Here is an 18,278-nt window from a genome sequence, read left to right as displayed (position 1 = left end):
GGTCACAGATTTCCAAGCAGTGAAACACTGTTATTGTAATGATAAGGATGCTTAAGGCGAGTGAGTCCATATATTACCCTTCTTTTTCCATTGGCTGTTTATGTACCTTGGAGATGAGCGATTAGAATCCTTCCTTCTGGCCTCGGGCTACGATGGTAACGGAGCGATGGACGACGAGAGCCAGAGACAGAGGAGGCGCCGGCGTGAGATGCTGCTGTATTTGTGATAATTACAGTGATCAGATGCATCCTCGCCGAAAGTAATGGATCTCTGCTTTTTCTCTCGGATCTCAGATAATGTTAAAGTGTGCGGTGGGGCAGTCAAAAGGACATGTGTTGGATGAACACGTGAGCTGTAATACATGTGTAATAAATGTGCCACCGCCAGCTGAGAAAACAACAGCTGACGATGCATCAAGCAAACGAAAGGTCAGTGGAAATGCAAGACACCGCTGCTAAACACGTTTCAGTGATATTATACACAGCATTATATTATGTTACTGTGATGCTTGCTTCACTTTGGTCGCAGCCGACGCTTGTGCAGGACACATACTGTATGAAGGCAGCTTCATCCACCGTCTCACCCGCATGATGAGGTTTCCCTAACGAGGGCGACGCTGGAGCCGCTCCAGCCCCACAGAGATCCTCAACAGGAAAAGCGATTAAGATAATGGACAGATGTAAACACTGACTTATGGGCTTGTATAAATACAGCGGTCATAGTGCCAGATCAGTAATGATATGGAACATAAATACTGGCGCTCGGTCCAGTTGCTTTCACGTGGAATAGCCTGAAGTCAGTGGAGTTGTCGCTGTGACTACTTCATTTTAAATGTAAAAGCACTGCAATATTTGAGCACATGTATACAGTGTGTGTGCGTGTGTGTGTGTGTGTGTGTGTGTGTGTGTGTGTGCGATTGCTACTCGGATTGTGTGAGATAAACAGGACATGCTCCGCGGAGTGGGATGATGGCCAGTGGACACAGCTGAGGAGGCAGCTGTAAGGAGGAGAGAAGGTGGAAGGAGGGGGCGGGCGAGCGAGAAGGGAGAGAGAGAGAGACCAGCCCACCGTGGTGGGCAAAGTGCCCTGACAGCCGCAGGGCCGGACCTCTCCGGGCTTGACAGATGGACAGGCCGGGCTACGCCCCGCCGGCCGAGCGTGAGGAGCGGCCACATCTCACACACACACACACACACACACACACACACACACACAAGGAGCACAGAGCGGAGACACCGTTTCAAGAGCTTCCCTCAAATTAACACCTTGCTTTGGAAAGGAGAGGGCGCGGTCAAAGGTGACGCCGTACGCGTGTGGCTTGGGTTCCGCGGCCGAACCGAGACCCGGCAGGTTTCCGACCACGCGGGCGAACAGCTTTGCGGAGGCGGGGACGATAATTCAATCAGAGCCGACCATCTGCCACGTCGCGCGTCTCGCCGAAGGTGCTGCTCCCGAGCCGGACGCGCTCCTGCTGCACGAAAAGGTGCTGTTAAAGTCTAACTTCACCGTGATTCTGCAGTTTTATTTACAGACAAACTGAGTCACTACACACAATTCAAAGTGTTTAAAGTAAACACAGGTTGAAGGCGTGGTGTGATTTAATGATTGCAATCTATGAGCTCATAATATGTACAGTATGTGTAGGTTAGAATATTAATGAATAACATGGTGGGATTCGCTTTGATCCAAAACAGAGTAGGAGACGTTCTTGTACCGTCTAGGCCCCAAAGTGAGTGCGTGGCGCACGGGGCAGGACCCATGAGCAATTACAGCAGGTAACTGTGCAGAAGTCTCCCAGCAGGCGAGCGGCTGCTTCTCATAACGCCGGAGAGGTGCCGCCCGCTCCTCTTCCTCGGGAAAACACGGCCGGATGCATAATGCATCGCTCCCGTCCGCGCGCCGTAAACAAAACACTTTGATTCCGTCCGCCGCTGTCGCATCACGCGACGCGTTCCGCCGAGGGACCCGCTTCAAAGGCGCCGCGGCGGATCGGACGGCGTCTGCTGCTGGTGTGATACTACACAGGAGCCACTGAACCCGTGCATTCCTTTACATGAAGCCGCAGTTTGGGGTCAGTAGAAGCAAAGGCTTGAAAGTTTTTTTGTCCGTAGGGATAAAATGGCGGACCCAAATGCTAGAAAGCAGCACTAACCCACATCAGCAGCGCGTTGGGCCTCCCCTCATGTCTCTTTAAAAGCATACCGGATGCAGAAACAGAGCGCCCCGTGTGTAAAGAGCAGTAAATTTAGTGTTCAAAGGAAAAGCTGTGGCGCTCCCCTCTCCGAAAAGAGCGGAGAAGGGCGAGCGAGGAGCGAGAGAGAGAGAGCGGGCGAGCGGGGAGAGAGAGAAAGGCAGCGAGGCCGGGAGATGAACACGGAGGTGGAGTGGGAGGAGATGTAGCGAGAGGAGGCGTGCGGTGATGAATTGATTCTACAACCTGCGGCTCTGGAGCTCCGGTCCTCTGCCACCCCCCGTCCAGGGGCCACACCTGAAGACCCACCTCCTCCCTCTGAGGGCTTCACAGCTCCCGCCGTCCCCTCCTCGTCCTCTTATCGTCCACGCTGTCGCAACCATTCAGCCGCTGTAGGCCTCGGCTCGGTGTTTCTCCTCCTCCACCTGCCTCCATCTCCGGCTCCTTTCCTCAGCTCGTCCTCTTCACATCTCCTGCTCCCACTTTAACTTTTTCTCTCCTAATGACTCCTCTTCGCCGCCTCCTCCCCTCCTCCAGCCTCTCTTCTCCGTCCCTCGCTCGCTTTCCTCCCTCTCCCCGCCACGCGTTCTTCTCCCCCATCGCTCCCGCCTCCCGCTCGAGTGCCATTTGATGAGACCTGGATTGAGAGCGGTGGAGTATCGGCGGCGTGCAGCAGCGCAGCCGGGAGAGGATGTCAGGGAAGCAGACAGGCCCCCTTCACATTAAATATCATCTGACACCTAATCTGCTGCACCTTCTGCCGCGGTGATGAGAGCGGGACGCGACCGCTCCCCGGCTTTCCCTCGCGCCGCCGAGAAAGCGGAAGCGCGGCGTAATTAATACATCAAGACAAAGAGTGTTCTGAGCCTGTCTGAGAAATAAAAGAAATCAACCAAGGGCGCAATTATGACAGCAGCGGCGGCGGCTAAGGACCAATCTGCTCATCTCTGTCTTTTCAGACCGCCCGCCCTGTATCGCTGAGATGTCACGAATCTGGAGCGTATCAATATATCACGCCGCTGATTTGGCAGCCGGATCATAGGTTTAAGTTGGGATGCAGGGCACTGGCCGAGAAAACAGGCTTTTTACCATTCAACAAAGGGCTGCAGGCCTGCACCGATTCGCTCGCAAATTGAAAAATGAATGAGAACTGACAAGACTCCCATGGAAATCAATCCCATAGAATAGCTTTCCAATACGGAAATGTTGGCGAGACGATGACCTGGAAACGGCCGCAGCCCGTTTCAGTTTTTTTTTTCTTTTTGGAGATAATTAATTGGTTTGTCCTCTGGGGTGAAGAACCTGCATCGCCTGAAAGGAGGGAGTCGACGCGGAGTCCATTGAAATTCCAACGGAGTCGGACGTAAACAGACAAAGTCCCACAGGTGAAGTGAAAGCGCCTTTGCTGTGTCCCAGTTCATACAGTCTAACTGGAAGAGCAGCTGTATCATTGAGACATTACTCGTAAGTTGCCACGTTAAACAAATGATTCCGTTTTAAATACTATACTGTATTCCAGAGTCACAGTGAGGACCTGGTTATGAAGACGTCTCCTGTGCCTCATAGCGGCTGAGTAGAGTCTGGCCTTTCCTTCCTTAAGCGGGGCTGATGTGTCTCGACAGGCCGACGTGAGCCTGGGCCAGCTCCCTGTGATGTCCAGCTTCACACCAGTCAACCGGCTCTCACAAGCCCCCCCCCCCAGAGAGGCTGCCCGACCCGAAAGGCCTCAGCGTGTGGGAGTTCATAACAATGCGACCTCGAGCTCCATCTCGGCCATTTGTTTCTGCCACTTTGGCACACAGCGAATTGCTCTCAATCTCTTGGAGGGAGTCTGGCAGTGGCGCACCACATCCATCACGAGTCCTCTCTCCGGTGGATGGACCACTTCCACGCCTGTTTCCCCGCCTGCCTGTCCGCCTGTCTGCCACATTCTTGAGCTGGATGCTGCCTCCGCGCACTAGTCATCTCAGTGTGCCTGTTGCAATTACCCTCTGCACAGCTATACATCACCAGGGACACTGGTGGCCTTTTTTTCTCCTCCCTCTTTTGTTGCAGTAGTGCAGGAATTGGCTGCGATGGACCAGAGGCCGGTGATATGTAGCTGTGAAAGCTCCCGTTCTGCAATGTTCCTCCATAAATCAGCAATGTTTGACCTCCTGGGACGCGATGTGTGAATTAAACTTAGATTTGTGACCGAACTCCCTGAACTCATCTGACTTTGAAGGAGTCCTGGTTTACAGCGAAAGGTTTTTTGTTAAATTTAAACAACAGGTTTTATGTTTTTTTTACAGTCTGAAAACAGGAGGCTTGAGAAAAATGAATCTTCCTCGAGGTGCCCAACTTTCCCATTTTAGCTCAAATTCATCCACAAAAGACTCCCAGCAATGCTTAGATGTAAATAACAGCAATTGCAAATGCAGCGTACGAGAAATGACACAGTATAATGTCCCGGAGGGCGCGTGAATTCGCCTGAAAGGAAATATCACGCTGCTCCGATGCTTAACGACAAAGCAAGCTGTTTACACAGATGTCGTACGTGCACGGGTGTGTGGGATATCGGTGGTTCACATGGAAGAAGTAGCTCCAGTGTGGAACCGATGGCGCGCTGGACTCGTGGGTTCTTCACCGTAACGTAAAGAGACAGTGCTTTTGGTCGGAAACCCCTGGAAAGACTGACGATAATCCCTGGACGACAATAATCAGCTCTATGGCCGAATGCGGCCTTTGACCTCCCCGCCGAGAGAGCGCTTCTACTCGGAGGATAAAAAAAGGCCACTCGCTCGCTCGCTCCTCACACACACGGAGCGAAAGGTTAAACTGCTGCCTACAGTCACTCATTATAAAGTTCCAAGTGCGGATTGGCTGAAATGTGCGCGGGTGTGGGCGCGAGATGGAGCATAGGAGGAGATGGGCTTTTTTGGCAGTTAAATCATCACACATAGGGATAAAGTGGCACTTATGGCGCATAAACGTCAACTAGAACGAGCTGGTCTTGGACACAGATGTGTGTGCGTGTGTGTGTGTGTGGGGGGGGGGGTAAAATAAAAAAAGAAGAGAGGGTTACAAACCAAACATGACTCACGCCAGCATCAGCTCGACTCAAATGATCAAACTGTGGAAAATAACAATAAAAGGGTGATTTTCCTATTTCTTTGTGATTCGAACCTGACGTTCTCCACAATATCAAAATGGATGTGACATGACATAACTCATAATCATCCATTCACCTCAAGTTACTGTACCCTCCTCCAACAGGCCTCCTCTCGCATGGCGTCGGAGCAGCCAGGGTCGTCGCTCGCGCTGCACAAGCAGGTGATGATTAAAGGCTGACCTTATGCTTAATTAGTGGCAACTGGGAGATTTCACCGCGCGGCCATGAATCACGGGAGGAAAAAGCAGCCGCCAGGGAAATGTTACCTAAGTGATTAGGTGAAGGGTGTAAATCAATAGTGCTGTTGACCTGCGAATGGAGAGGTGTGAAATGAAGATGGAAAAGAAAAAAAAAGGAAAAAGTGAAAGGACATGATTAACACGACCGAGTCGCTGCTGTCTCACGGACATAAACAACAAAGTCCTGGTTGTGAGGCTGAGTAAAAAGCTGAAGGCTTCCATTTCCACTATGTTTTAATTTGAGAATCAAAGGGGTAAATAAACTCTGGGATTTTAATGTGTTTTTCACAGTATAATGTGGAAGCAAATAGGAGTTGAAAATGTGCAAGTAGCACATTTGTGTGTTTGCCGGTGATTATCTTCAAGTGAGTTCAAGAACACTGGCTCAGACCGCAGCGCTCATCTGACATGGAACGCGCCGCCCCGAAGCGGAGAAAGGGGCTAAATGGCTCATTGCGATCCAGAGCGCTAATCGCTTCTGCGTGGGGCGGTGAGCCAAAATCGCTTGTTTACGGCACGTTTGGTTCTCCTCCATGGGTGAGGCTCGTCCTAATGCGTAGCCAAGGTCAGGACACAGTTACCGAAGAATGGAAATCAATAGTCGAAGCAGAATGGCGAATGTGCAGCACTTATTGCTTTGCATAAAATTAAAATCCCACATGTGCAGAACATTAGCAGCTTTCCTGTGAATAGCGACGCTGACGTTGGTAGAGACCGAAACTCAACTAAGATATTAGCTACTGTAGCCCCCCACCCCCCTCATTCCTTTATTGTAACGATATGAGTTATATATAGAGACTCTATAAGTCAGGTCTGTCGTATTATGCTGACAGTTTTACGCCAGGGTTTGACCTACTGTACTGTGCCATTTACTTCCAAGCACTGATTCAAACCCACTATACATTTAACAGAAGTTGAAAAGACGCCGTCGTTAACGAAGAGGAGAAAGTGACCCAGGCCCCGTTTCCCACAATGTGCTCTGGTATCATCTCTCGCACCAAACGCCATATTTGCGGTACAATTTAAATCAAAGTCAATTTACTGAATCTGCTTGCAATTAAATCCCACTTCTTAATGTGCCATGAAAATGTGGCCTAGGCACAAGCTGTGTGCTGCTGTCAGTTCAGGGGGAGACGACTCCCACGTGGCTCATTCCCCTCTCACCACACACACACACACACACACACACACACACACACACACACACACACACACACACACACACACACACACACACACACACACACACACACACACACACACACACACACACACACACACACACACACACACACCTCCACGTCCAGTTATAATTGACTCTATTGAACAGGAACAGCGTGCTTTCTCATTACCCCACTGCTAATTGGGTTCTGCGCCCTCGCTTTTTTTACATGAAACACATTTTTATGGAGCAATTTAAAAAACGTAGCATTGCGTAATTAGAAAGAGTTGAGGGAACGAGTGGGATCCGTTCCATGACAGCCGCAAGATGAAATGCCTTTTATTAACTTTGGGTGCTCGCTGCTGAAAAAAAAAAGAAAACATTTGTCTGAAAATAGAGCCAGGGCGGTTTGGGAGGAAAAGCGTCAGATCATCTTCCATTACCGTGAAAATATTCGAGTCGAGGTCGTAAAATGTACTCGGTGGATCCGCGAGGAAGGAAACACGCGAAGGTAAATAACGATTAGCTCCGTGGAACATATGCTGCTACTTTCATAAACTCCAGTCTAATGACTTATTCGGCAGTTGTTGTTTTGACCTGTGTGCGCTGTGTAAATGTTCAAACACTGAGGTGAGGCCAGATGTTTGGCAGGCACACGCGCGCATTAATAAACACGCACAGCTGCGCGGCGATGGCGGCGGCGGCGGCTGCACGCGCGCTCTCGCCCGCCGTCCTCCGGGGAGTCGCTGGGGACGAGTCATTCTTTCCCCTCGCCGCTTGTTGATATTTGTCCTGTCAGCTCCGCGGAGCGCCTGCTGGCTTCCGCACGGGCCTGAGCTAAACACTCCGGACGCTGCTTCAAATATTTACCAGTTCAAATCGAATTTGAAGTTTCTCGCTGGTAATCGGTGCCGCTCAGAAGCAGAAGATGCCTCTTTTTTTGTAATGTAAATTTATGTTTTAAGCAATATTTATCCGATGACTGGACTGGTTACATTTACAAGATCTGTTTGCCATAATGCAAATAACCGTTTACTAGCAACAGATGGAGGTTTTAGACAAGCTAATTCCCAACTGACACGCAACAATTAAGAAGAAAATTCCCAAAAGAAATGTTTGAAAGCCTTTACCTAAGGCCTACGTATCGGAAAATTAGACTCATTCAAACTCCTGAGCTGACTTTTTGTTTAGAACCCAGATTTAGCTTGATGCTCGTAGATACAGTGAAACATCCGCTAGCTACTGTGACTGTACTTCTAAGACTTTATTATTGAGTGCTTTATATGTTTAATGCTGGGTTAAGATCTTAGTATAAATTCATTTTGTTGTCTGTTATTACTTTAGTTGACATTACTTCAACTATAAATAGTATTTTTCTGTCTGTTGTTTGCAACAGATTTTGTCAAACTAACACAATTTTCAGCAAGAAATATTCTTGTAGCTCTCAGATGAAAAAGAGGAAGATGAAGAAGCAATCGTGCGATACTGAAGATATTCCTGCAGTACGTGCTGCTTCACGTCTCTTACTTTTACATGTGCTCATATGATTTTAGTCCAGTATCCATAAATACCAGGCCCCATGTTCGCTAACCTTGTACGACCCTCCTGAAGCCTCCTTAATATCAGGGAGGCTGGTAATTACGTCAGTTATTGGAGCCGCATGGCCAGAGGAGAATCTGGCCCCCGCTAATATTCCCAGTTATTCATAACTGCTGCGGTTGCATCTGGTTTCTCTCAGGTTTGAATCAATCCCTGTCATGATTCACAGCGTGGCAGCGCGGACGTCCTCGACCAGCTCGAGCATCAGAACACGCTCCAGAGGTCCAGAGGTTGCAGCTCCGGACTGTATAAAGCATCCAGATTTGTGCACAGTGGACGGTTGAGGAAAAGGGGGGGGGGGGATCAGTGTGTCAGCATCAGTGTTTAATAAAATAGTTGGAATTATGTTATGTTACTCATCATGTTTTCAATTTCTTCCCCCCTTGATTGTTTTACAGCACATTTGCTCTGTATCATTTCGTCATCTCTTTAGTTTTTAATGTCATAGAGAGATGCCAATTACGCCTGTTTACAGATTTTAACAGGACCGCATTCGTTTACCGCCGCATGATGCGACGCGATCAAATGTCTGTTTGAAGGGGTGGGGGCTGATGTTGATGATTCGCTCGTTCATTTGGGTTTCAGGTCAAGAGCCAAAGACTTGGTGGAGAGGTCGTCAAAGAGCTTCATCATCACGCAAATGCAAAACACAGAAGCGTGAGGGAGTCCGCGGAGGCCGCGAACGTGAACACAGCATTAGCCTCGGAATTACTTTTGAATGGCTGTCTGGCACCTCGGGCCGAGAGAAAGAACATGCACGGCTCCGAGAGGCAATAACAGGTCAGATTTCCCCAAAGGTTCTGACACCGGGACCGAAATTAATTGCGCTGCTCTGAAGATGAATAAAGGCATTTGTGCTGTGATTAAGGAAGCCCGAGTGCTCCCTCCCTGCAGGCCTGAACCAACACTCAGTAAGCCCACAGCACTGCCTGCCTGCTTGATGGACTCTGCTTCCACGGCGCTGCAGAGTTTGACAGGAAACAGAATGTCTACAAACACGCACACATGCATGTGGAGGCACGGCGATACATGCACGTATGCAGGCAGAACCCTCTCTCTCTCTCTCACACGCACACACACACACACACACACACACACACACACACACACACACACACACACGCGTGCGCACACAGACTCAGCCGACGTAAAAACAAACGCGGGCCTGTCATTTGTCAAACACGGCGAGCGACAACAGAACGTGCGAAGGCGCGTGGCGTGGAGAGGAGACGCAGCCGAAGCGCCGTCAGCGCCGAGGCCCGATAGGAGAGCGTTTACGATGCCGTGCGCCGGATCTGACTGTCTGTCACGGCGAGCGAAGCCTTGAATCATCACCTTGGGCGACGCCGCGCCCGCCGGGCTCTCCTGCAGCCTCTGGGAGCAATAAAGCAGCGCTGGCGAGATGGAAGCGGAGGAGAGCGCTTGAAGATACAGGGTCGTCAGGGTTTTACGGACACGAGCGTCACTTTATGACCGGAAAGTGTCAGTGAATAATATTCACTGTCCATTTGTTTTTGTTCTTTTTACAGTGTAAAATTAAACGGAGTAAATAAACAGGCTGCTGTAAACAGTGAGTCATTTCTTCCGTGAGTTGTCAGGACGTTTGAGTTTCGCCAGTGGTTCGAAAACCCGCCATGTTTTGATCGCACGGCGTCTCCTCGCTGTACCTGGATCAGCGTCAAATCCTCTGAGCCTGAGATTTACTTTCCCTGGCTGTTCTCCGCTCCTTGCGGTGTCACGGGTTGGATGGGTCTGGTCAGCGTCACAGCCCGGGCGCAACTTTTTATCAGCTTACTCGCAATTTCCCCCTATTTATGTTAAGCTAATGACACATGTTCACATGCTCACGGCATTTCACCCAGATTTGGCTGTGATCAGTCAAAAGCTTTTCACATATCTCATCATTTCTGCCCTAATATCTGGCAGTGAAAGGAGGAGGAATGTAATATTAAAGCATGGGAGAGGGAGCTAATGCGCGTCTCCCTTTTGGGCTCAGTTGAAGGAACGTCTAAAAGCAGAGCACAGGGAACCCGTTGCACTCAGAACACTGACATCCGGTTCAACATCATATATTTTACGCTTTTAAAGGTGCTTTCATGCTACGACTCTCAAAAAACTGAGACTCAACTGGGTTTGCCCTTGAATTATCCAACTGATCTCCACTCTTGGGTCTTTTTTCACATTTGGCTTTAATAGATGTGCTGTGATAATCTTTTTTTTCAGGGACTGAGGTTTGGACCAAGTTTTAGTTTCATGCATAAAATTGATTTGGAAATTATTCTTGGGAGATTTTGTCTTAGCATTAGATTAATTACTGTGGTGCAGAACAAGCTCAATTGTATATTATATACTATATACATATTGCATTATTTTTATTATCTGATTTGTCTATATGTATATTTCTGTAAGTTTTATTTTATCCTAAATCGTTTTGTTTTTTGACCTGTTCTTAATTAACTTACTTGGTTAAAATGAAAGGTTTGTGCAGTCTGTGATGATATTTCTACATACAGTAGTGATGAACATGTGACTTGTAGAGTAAGTGTGGTGCTGCAGACAAAACAGATTAAAGCCAGAACAACATATAAATACAACTTACAAGTGACGCATACTGTTGTTGCTGCATTACATGGACAACTGCGGCTCCAGGTTGATTGACATGTTAACACCAGGAAGTGAGAGGTAACCATGACGGCACCCTTCAACTCAAAATCTTCCAAATATACTGTAGGAGCCACACAATGAGTAATAATTCTATCTTACTAACTATATGCAGCACACTGATCGACAGTCTGCACTGTGTTCTCCCATTAGCAGGAAATGTTACAGCTTCACATTAACTCTGAATCAAACTGAAAATTAAAGCCACGTCTGGAGCCACTTGGCCGCTCGGCTCATTTTAATAACTTTCATATGAGCGTGTTAGTCTGGTTCTGCTCCCTCATCCAGTGTTTTGCCTTTGAGTGTTGCTATTGACAGCGCACTCGCAAAGTGGCTGCCTTCGCTTCGCTGTGCGTTTGGAGTGCGCTTCATTTAGTCGCCATCGCGGCGTTAACACCTGGCTCAGCTGCTCTTATGCGGCCGGAGCAGCAAAGCGGGCGTTAGTGAGCTTGTGAATCGGTACCGCATTGGAGACGAACACTATCGTATGGGATCTGTGTGTGTGTGTGTGTGTGTGTGTGTGTGTGTGTGTGTGTGTGTGTGTGTGTGTGTGTGTGTGTGTGTGTGTGTGTGTGTGTGTGACCTGAGCAGATGTGCTGAACGTGCTGTATCTCCTCCTGGATGCTTCAGGAGGAGCTGCACTTCTCTCCACCATGACTGCAGTCTTGCCCTCTCCTCCTGTCATTCCTCAGTAAAAAAAAAGGAAGAAATACTTCAATGACATTTCTGTATAACCAGACCCTGGATTAGTGGTCAGAAACAGAGAAGGATATTTACACAAACTCCTGGAAGGAAAACACTGAGTACTGTGACTCAGCACTTGGTGACATTTCGCAGGACTGAACTTGTGACTCGGGAACCAGACGAGCAGCGACTCATGATACGACTGCACCGTAATCTGAGCCTTAGAGGCGAAACCTAGGGGAGCGCGAACCCCCGAAGGCACTTCATCCGTCAGCAACCTGTCGGCTCCGTCCAGGTGATGCACGGCGGCCATTTTGTGTCAAAACCCTCACCGCAAATCAGTTGGCCGCGACACGGGGGAGGGCGACGGGCAGCGCGCGAGTGAAACGGAGCCCGGGAAAAAAGCGAGCTCACAAAACACACGGCGAATAATTTCCATTCGCTCGACTTTTCCTGCAGCCCTTTAATAATTCAGCGCTGGGAAGACGGAGGCGTCCGCGTTCTCTGTATTTATCTGTTTGCTGCCTCAGAACAGTGTAATGTAATTGGCGCGCTCACCTCCCAGTGCAGCCACCTTTTAAAGTTATTAGCTTTCTATCAACAGAATGGAAAGACAAATAAAAAGTCCCCGCGCTCCTGAGTTACTGTACAGCGCTGCTCGCGCGGCGTGACCAAGCTACAACATGAATTATTTCCAGTGGAAGTTTTTGTTCCCTCCAGTTTCCCATTTAGTTTTTATCACTTCAGGAGATTTGGACTATGTAACGTTAGAAGAACAGAGCAGAATTACCCTGCCTCTAAAGAAGCAGCTGGAGTCGGGAGGTGCACCCACGGAAAGCAATTACCCGACGTTTCAACACCCTTTCCGCTGGAAGGGGTCCGTCTCCAGGGGTGCGCGCGCGGCTCGTTGGCCTCACGTCACCGTATCCGGGCACGGCGGCTGTCATTGCCTCGTGTGCGCGTGCGGTGGCCGCGTCATTGTGTCAACACGGGATGAAAAGAGCTGTGGTGGAGGTGGAGGGGGTCGTACATGGAAACACGTCTTTGTTTTCGCTCCTCTGCACTGAGTGAGGAGTGACGGGCCTGTTACGGTGACCCCGCGTGAAGGGGGCGTGGCGGTCCGCGCGGCATTAGTGCCGATGGGGAATTGCGACGTTGGAAGATAAAGGTTCTGCTTCTCGCAGAGCAGAGCTATTGTTGAGCGCTGTAAAAAAAGGGGATTTGAGGATTCTCGCATGCATAAAAAACGAGGAAGGATGGCGCGATTTGTTTCTCTCCGTCTCTTTCATCTGCTCAGATATTTCCACCGCTGTCTCCATCCTCCTCCCGCCCCGTCCCCCCGCTCCTGGCGCTTGAACTCTGTGTGGGTTTGCTGTTAATTGGATTCAGATTGCCGAGATAATACAGTCTTACTGTAGGGCGCTGCTTGGCTCGCCTTCGCCGGGTTTTTCCCAAGCCAGGCCTCGGAGTTAATGCCGTCGATAAAGTAAGTACAGTAGTCGCGCGGAGGAGCCGCGGTCTGCCACGCATCTGCTCGCGCAGGCTGGGAAGCCAGCGGGGGAGGGAGGGAGGAGGAGGGGGGGGGGGGGGGGGGTCAACCAATCATTAGCGCCCTGTGGATGATGTCATCCCGCTGGGCTCCGCGCGCCACTCAGCTGCCCGCACACATATGCGCCCGTGCCCGTGGGGGCGCGTCCCCGTCCTGCTGAGTCAGCTGGGTGTATGCCGCATGTGTGCGTGGGGGGGGGGGGGTGTCCTGCGCACTCACAGCGGTGATTAAATTAGAAATTGCTTCGGGGAAAGCGTTTCAGGCTGTTTTTGCCCCGTTTAGGATCGAGCTGCCACGGTGATCACTTTAAATAAAAGTCCTAACTACCTGCCCAGCCTGTCACCGCCACGGATCTAGAATGTCAGCAATAAAGCTGCAACGCAATTCCACCACTCACGCACTTCCCACTTGAAAGTCCCGAGAGGGACGAGAAGGACTTCGTTTCTACGGTTATTCTGTTTGTTTGCACGCGGAAGGGGAGAAAAGTATTTGTGTACTTGTTTATGGGAAAATGTGCGTTTTTTGCATTTTTTTGCTTTTGGTGGGATGAGGAATGCGAGGTTCCAGTCCTTCATGCTGTAGCCAGGAAATAATTAACACATAGGAGGAGAAAAAAGCAGCAACGAGATCTGGAGGAGCCATAAGAGTGAAAGCCTCATGCGGGGTGGCGCATCAAAAGCTCCACATTTGTTTTCAATTTCCCAAACCGATCCCTGAAACCGAGTCGGAGCAATCACGCTGAAGGACGAAATTGGCACATGAAGCAGCGTTTCCCTCCTACACGTCCCCCCGCTCCGCTGTTCTCTAGAATAATATTTTCTTTCACAGGCAAAGAACATGTTTGATCAGCCCTTTTATTAGAGTGGAGGCTCGCCTCGGATGCGCCCGTCCGCGCCGCTGTCATCCGTCTGGTCGTCCCCCGCTGGCCCCGCGTGCTGCGCGGTGCGGCGCGGGCGGAGGGCGAGCGAGAGAGAGAGAGAGAGAGAGAGAGAGAGCCCGGGGCCCCGACGCTCAGCTTCGGCCCTAAAGTATGGCAGGAGATATTAGGTTTCCAGGATTGGCTCTCTCCCCCCTTGATCAATAACAAGTCGCCCGTTTGCATCGCCCACACACAGGAATGTGCACCACAAGGAAAATCTCACAAGACGCGATTCCGTTCACGTGGGGAAAAACCCTTCCGCAACTTTTACTGATTTTATGTTTCCCCTCATTGATACTTTTTAAGAGCCAGTTCAGCTTCCCTTCCCTGACTGGGAGGAGGAAACCTCCACTCACAGGGTCCCCTCTTTGTCCCCCCCCCCCCCCCCCGGTGGTTTCGCACCAGAGGTGAGGTCAGAGGCATTGTTTGAGGGGAATCTTCGAATTCCACCAGCGCCGAGCGCTTTTGTCTATTTTGGAGCGCGTCTTTGACCACGAGGAGCCGAAAGTGCCGGCGGCTCCGAGCCCTCGGGGACGGGCGCACGTCCGCCGCTTCCTGCGCATTGTCTGAGGAGAGCATCCTGTTTATAGCAGATGGATGAGCGGCAGAAGAATGGCTGGCAGCACCTACTGTACCGTGACTGAACTGGTCTGCGCACTGGAGCCGGGACTTGAACAGCAGAGAGGAGGCGACTCTGTAAATGAATAAACAGATACCCCCGAACAGAGGAGTCTCCTGATAAGCAGTGTTTTGTCTCTACAGCTGATTTCAGGCCTCCGTCCTGCGTCCATGCTTCTCAATCCCGTGTACAACAACACACCCCCTCGTGTGTATTCTCTCACTCGGGCTCCGGAGGAAGCAAATGTTTATTATGGAGCGCTGCGGTTTTTTTTTTTTTGTTTTGTTTTGTTTTGCGATGATGGATCACCTTGTTGAATTTGCAGGGGAACCTATTATAAATCACGCCGCGCTGACCTTTCCTTATAAAATGGGAATCGGAAGACGGGGCCGATTCCGCGCGGCGGCTTTGAGCGGGATCGCGGAGGTATTCGCCAGACTCGGCTGCCGCTGAGCGCCGAGCCGCAGACGAGAAGGAGCGTTGTGAGTTATTGCCTGGGACGGAGCGTTTCCTGTTCCCCTCCATATACAGGATTACTGTTATTGACAAGCGCAGCACTGTGTGTTCTCACTGGGTTTTATGCGGCTGTGTTCTGACCAAATGGATGCTGTGACTAAGTGGCTGTTAAAGTCGACCCATCACTCCCCATTGAATCACACACGCATAGGTTCTTGCGTTTCACTTGTGGACGACACATTTGTGCAATCAGACCGGTATCGCCATTGTGATACTGGTCGGAGATCGGCTCATTATTTGTCTGGGGCCGAAGTTAAATCTTCAGTGAGTTGATAAAAACAACAGCTGATTGACAGCCGGCAGCATCGAGGCTGGTTTTGTGTCTGTACCATTGTCCTCATTAACCTCCAAGGTTTACGCAACCACAGTTCCAGCCATGGGGATAAAATCCTAATCCTGTGCCTTTTTAATAAAAGCCCAAATAAAATCCCTTTCCTCAGATAAGTACATTCTAAATGAGGTAAACTCTCATGCATGGGAGAGGCTGCGGGGCCGGGGTGTTAACAAAGGGTGACCTTCCCGCCTTGTGTATTTTCACACCGCGCAGCACAAAGTGAAATTGGCTGCTGAGCTCTTAATGCACCCGTCTCCCCTGTCAATGGGTGATTAGCCGGACGGGGGCTTTCATATCGCGGGGCCGAGTCGCGGGATCCCCCCCCCCCCGTCCTCGTCGTTCTTTTTTTTTTCTTTCTCTTCAGACGAGAGCCTCGTAAAAGTTCGGGAGGTTCACTTTTCTCATTAGGTCGGAGTCGGCCTTGATTTCCTGCGCGGGCGCCGAGTGACAGGCCTTGGGTGACTGTTCTAAATGTAAATCACGGCTGAATGGACTTACACTGACAGTTAGACATCTGTATTTTAATTGGCCTCCAGCCACCCCCCCCCCCCCCCCCCCCTTCTTTTTTTCCAGCCCTTAGCAACAGGCTCCCACAAAAACAGTCATTTACAGCCCTGGCGTTGAAGAGCACACCCTGTTTGTGTGTGCAGGACCAGGGGGAAGGAGGCCGTAGCCATAATAGCAGGAACAATATTTATCAGATGAGATCACTGCTACCGCCTCGATTGTAGCGTCAGCGTGACAAAGCGGCCCAAAAATATTTCGCTTGGCGGCCCGCTGTGGGCTCCTGCGCCCCCATCGCCGGCTCGTGTTTGTTTTGACCCGAGGCTGCTTATTTTCACTATGGGCTATCGGACCAGAGGCCGCCGATCGTGACGGGATCTGGCCGCGGCCCGCGTTGTTTCGGAGGAGCGGGATTAATTGGATCAGTCGATTCTGCTCCGGTTGCGCGTACTGGCCCGAAGACGAACTCACTCACGTGGAGATGAAAGCGATGTGAAAAAATGATGAGCGCAGATGTTGGACACCAAACAAATACAACTGGTATTTGTTAATGGTGACAAGTAGAAAAAGTGATGCACGGTGACGATCTGGCAGCGACGGGCCGGACCCAGTACCTCTGGTGGATTGATGGATAATGGGTTTACTTTACAAGCTATTTGCTAGAGGATCTGGGCTGCACGGTTCGTTTGGGGAAGGGGATTAGTCTGATGATCCCTCTGGGCCGCGTCCAGCGGGCCCGGCGTCCACACACAGCTCCTGGACCATCCGTCGACCTCGAACCCGGAGCGGCAGCCGCGATCCTCGGCGTCTCCGCGCTGAGGAGCTTGTGAAAACAGCCGGAGCGTGAACCTCGGCTGAATTTACTGCGAGGGACAAATTGCACTATGGATTTTCTTTTGTTTGTGTACTTTTCTTTTTTTTTTTTTTTTTTTTTTTTCATTTCGCTTTTATTTATTTCCCTTACGTTATTTTCCCCCACCCTTCTTCTAATCCGCCGTTTGCCACAGGATTTACATCCCCAGTATTGAGTACACCCAGAGAACCACTCAGCGGAATAAGTCCATTACTCACTCAATTACTGGAACAGCACAGCCGGCTCTGGGAGAAGCAGGAAGGAAGGCCTTGTGGCTACTGGAGGGCTTTAGCGCGTCAGCGCCGCTGAGCGTCGGTCCGTCCCGACCAGGAAGGCGTTCTTGAAGGCACCACGGAGCATTTGTCATTTCACGCAGCTGTGTGGTGACAAATATTAACATAATGCATGTGTTGTTCTTCGCTGCATGTTCCCCGTTACTTTAATTAAAGAACAGGTATTGTGATTTATTACAGCGTGGGCCAAGCTGTTCTCCCCAGAGCGCCGGGGAACAGCTTGGCATTGTTGCAGAGGGCAACGCAGAGAAGTTTACACAGCGGAGCCCCCGAGGCCGTGCACGATTACACACAATCACTGGCGAAATTATTTGTTTTGTGTGGGAATCCTGGTGTCGTATCGCCGCTCGTCTTATTGTTTATTTCAGTAGCACAGTGGGAAGGCCCGTCCTCGCTTTCATCTTGGGATCATGTGGCCGGGACTTCCTCCCGCTCCGTGTACTATACTGTGTGGAGACATGTGGTAATGTGGACTCTGGGTCAGGGGCCCCCGTTCGGGAGGAAAAGATGAGATATTATGAGGGAGCGAGAGGTGGAGACGACGGGGACGAAGAGGAGGAGCGTGGACGACGGAGGCATAAAGCTTCGCAGACCCAAAGATAATAGAACACGGCAGTCCCTGCAGCGTGCTAAATCAGGCCGCCGCCGCTGCCTCGGCCCGCTCGGTAATTGCAGAGAGCGCTGATCGGGTTGTTTCGTGGGCGAGCGCAAGGAAAACAGGCAGGAATGATCTGCGACCGCGGGCGAGCTTTAAGGGGAAGCGGCGGGGGCTGAGTCTGGTGGCAGCTGTGGTGGCGGGAGGGTGGAGCATGCTGGGAGACGGCTTCAGGATGGGAGGACGATGGGCGCTACACGCATCGGCAGAGGTGTCACGGCCCGGGTTGACGCCGTCTTTAAGGCTGAAACTGTCCAATCATTTCCTGCCCGCCACAATAAAAGCGCCGGCCTCGCGCGACTCGCGTCAAAAAGCATCGACGTTTTAAAGTCGAGCCGATCCCAGAGCT

The 18,278-nt window shown here is 50.6% G+C and overlaps 1 protein-coding gene across 8 annotated transcripts in view; it reads right to left on the bottom strand.

Moving 5' to 3' along the window:
* flrt2 (fibronectin leucine rich transmembrane protein 2) overlaps window positions 1-12,805 on the bottom strand; it is a 104,439-nt gene extending 91,634 nt beyond the window's left edge. For 3 of the 8 annotated variants that reach the window (XM_029140663.3, XM_029140662.3, XM_029140664.3), the window contains exons 1-2: window positions 12,478-12,744; window positions 11,587-11,690 (exon numbers count right to left, since the gene is read on the bottom strand). The gene's annotated coding sequence lies outside the window, so the exon portion shown is untranslated. Of the gene's footprint in view, window positions 1-11,586; window positions 11,691-12,477 lie in introns of all 8 variants that reach the window. The other 5 variants (XM_055506378.1, XM_029140665.3, XR_008693863.1 and 2 more) reach the window with 4 other exon arrangements.
* Between the last annotated feature and the right edge of the window lie 5,473 nt (window positions 12,806-18,278).

This window comes from Betta splendens, chromosome 24 (genome assembly GCF_900634795.4).
Source record: "Betta splendens chromosome 24, fBetSpl5.4, whole genome shotgun sequence".
Classification (NCBI taxonomy): domain Eukaryota; kingdom Metazoa; phylum Chordata; class Actinopteri; order Anabantiformes; family Osphronemidae; genus Betta; species Betta splendens.
The sequence above is the reverse complement of the archived record's forward strand: the minus strand, read 5'-3'. Positions and strand labels throughout refer to the sequence as shown.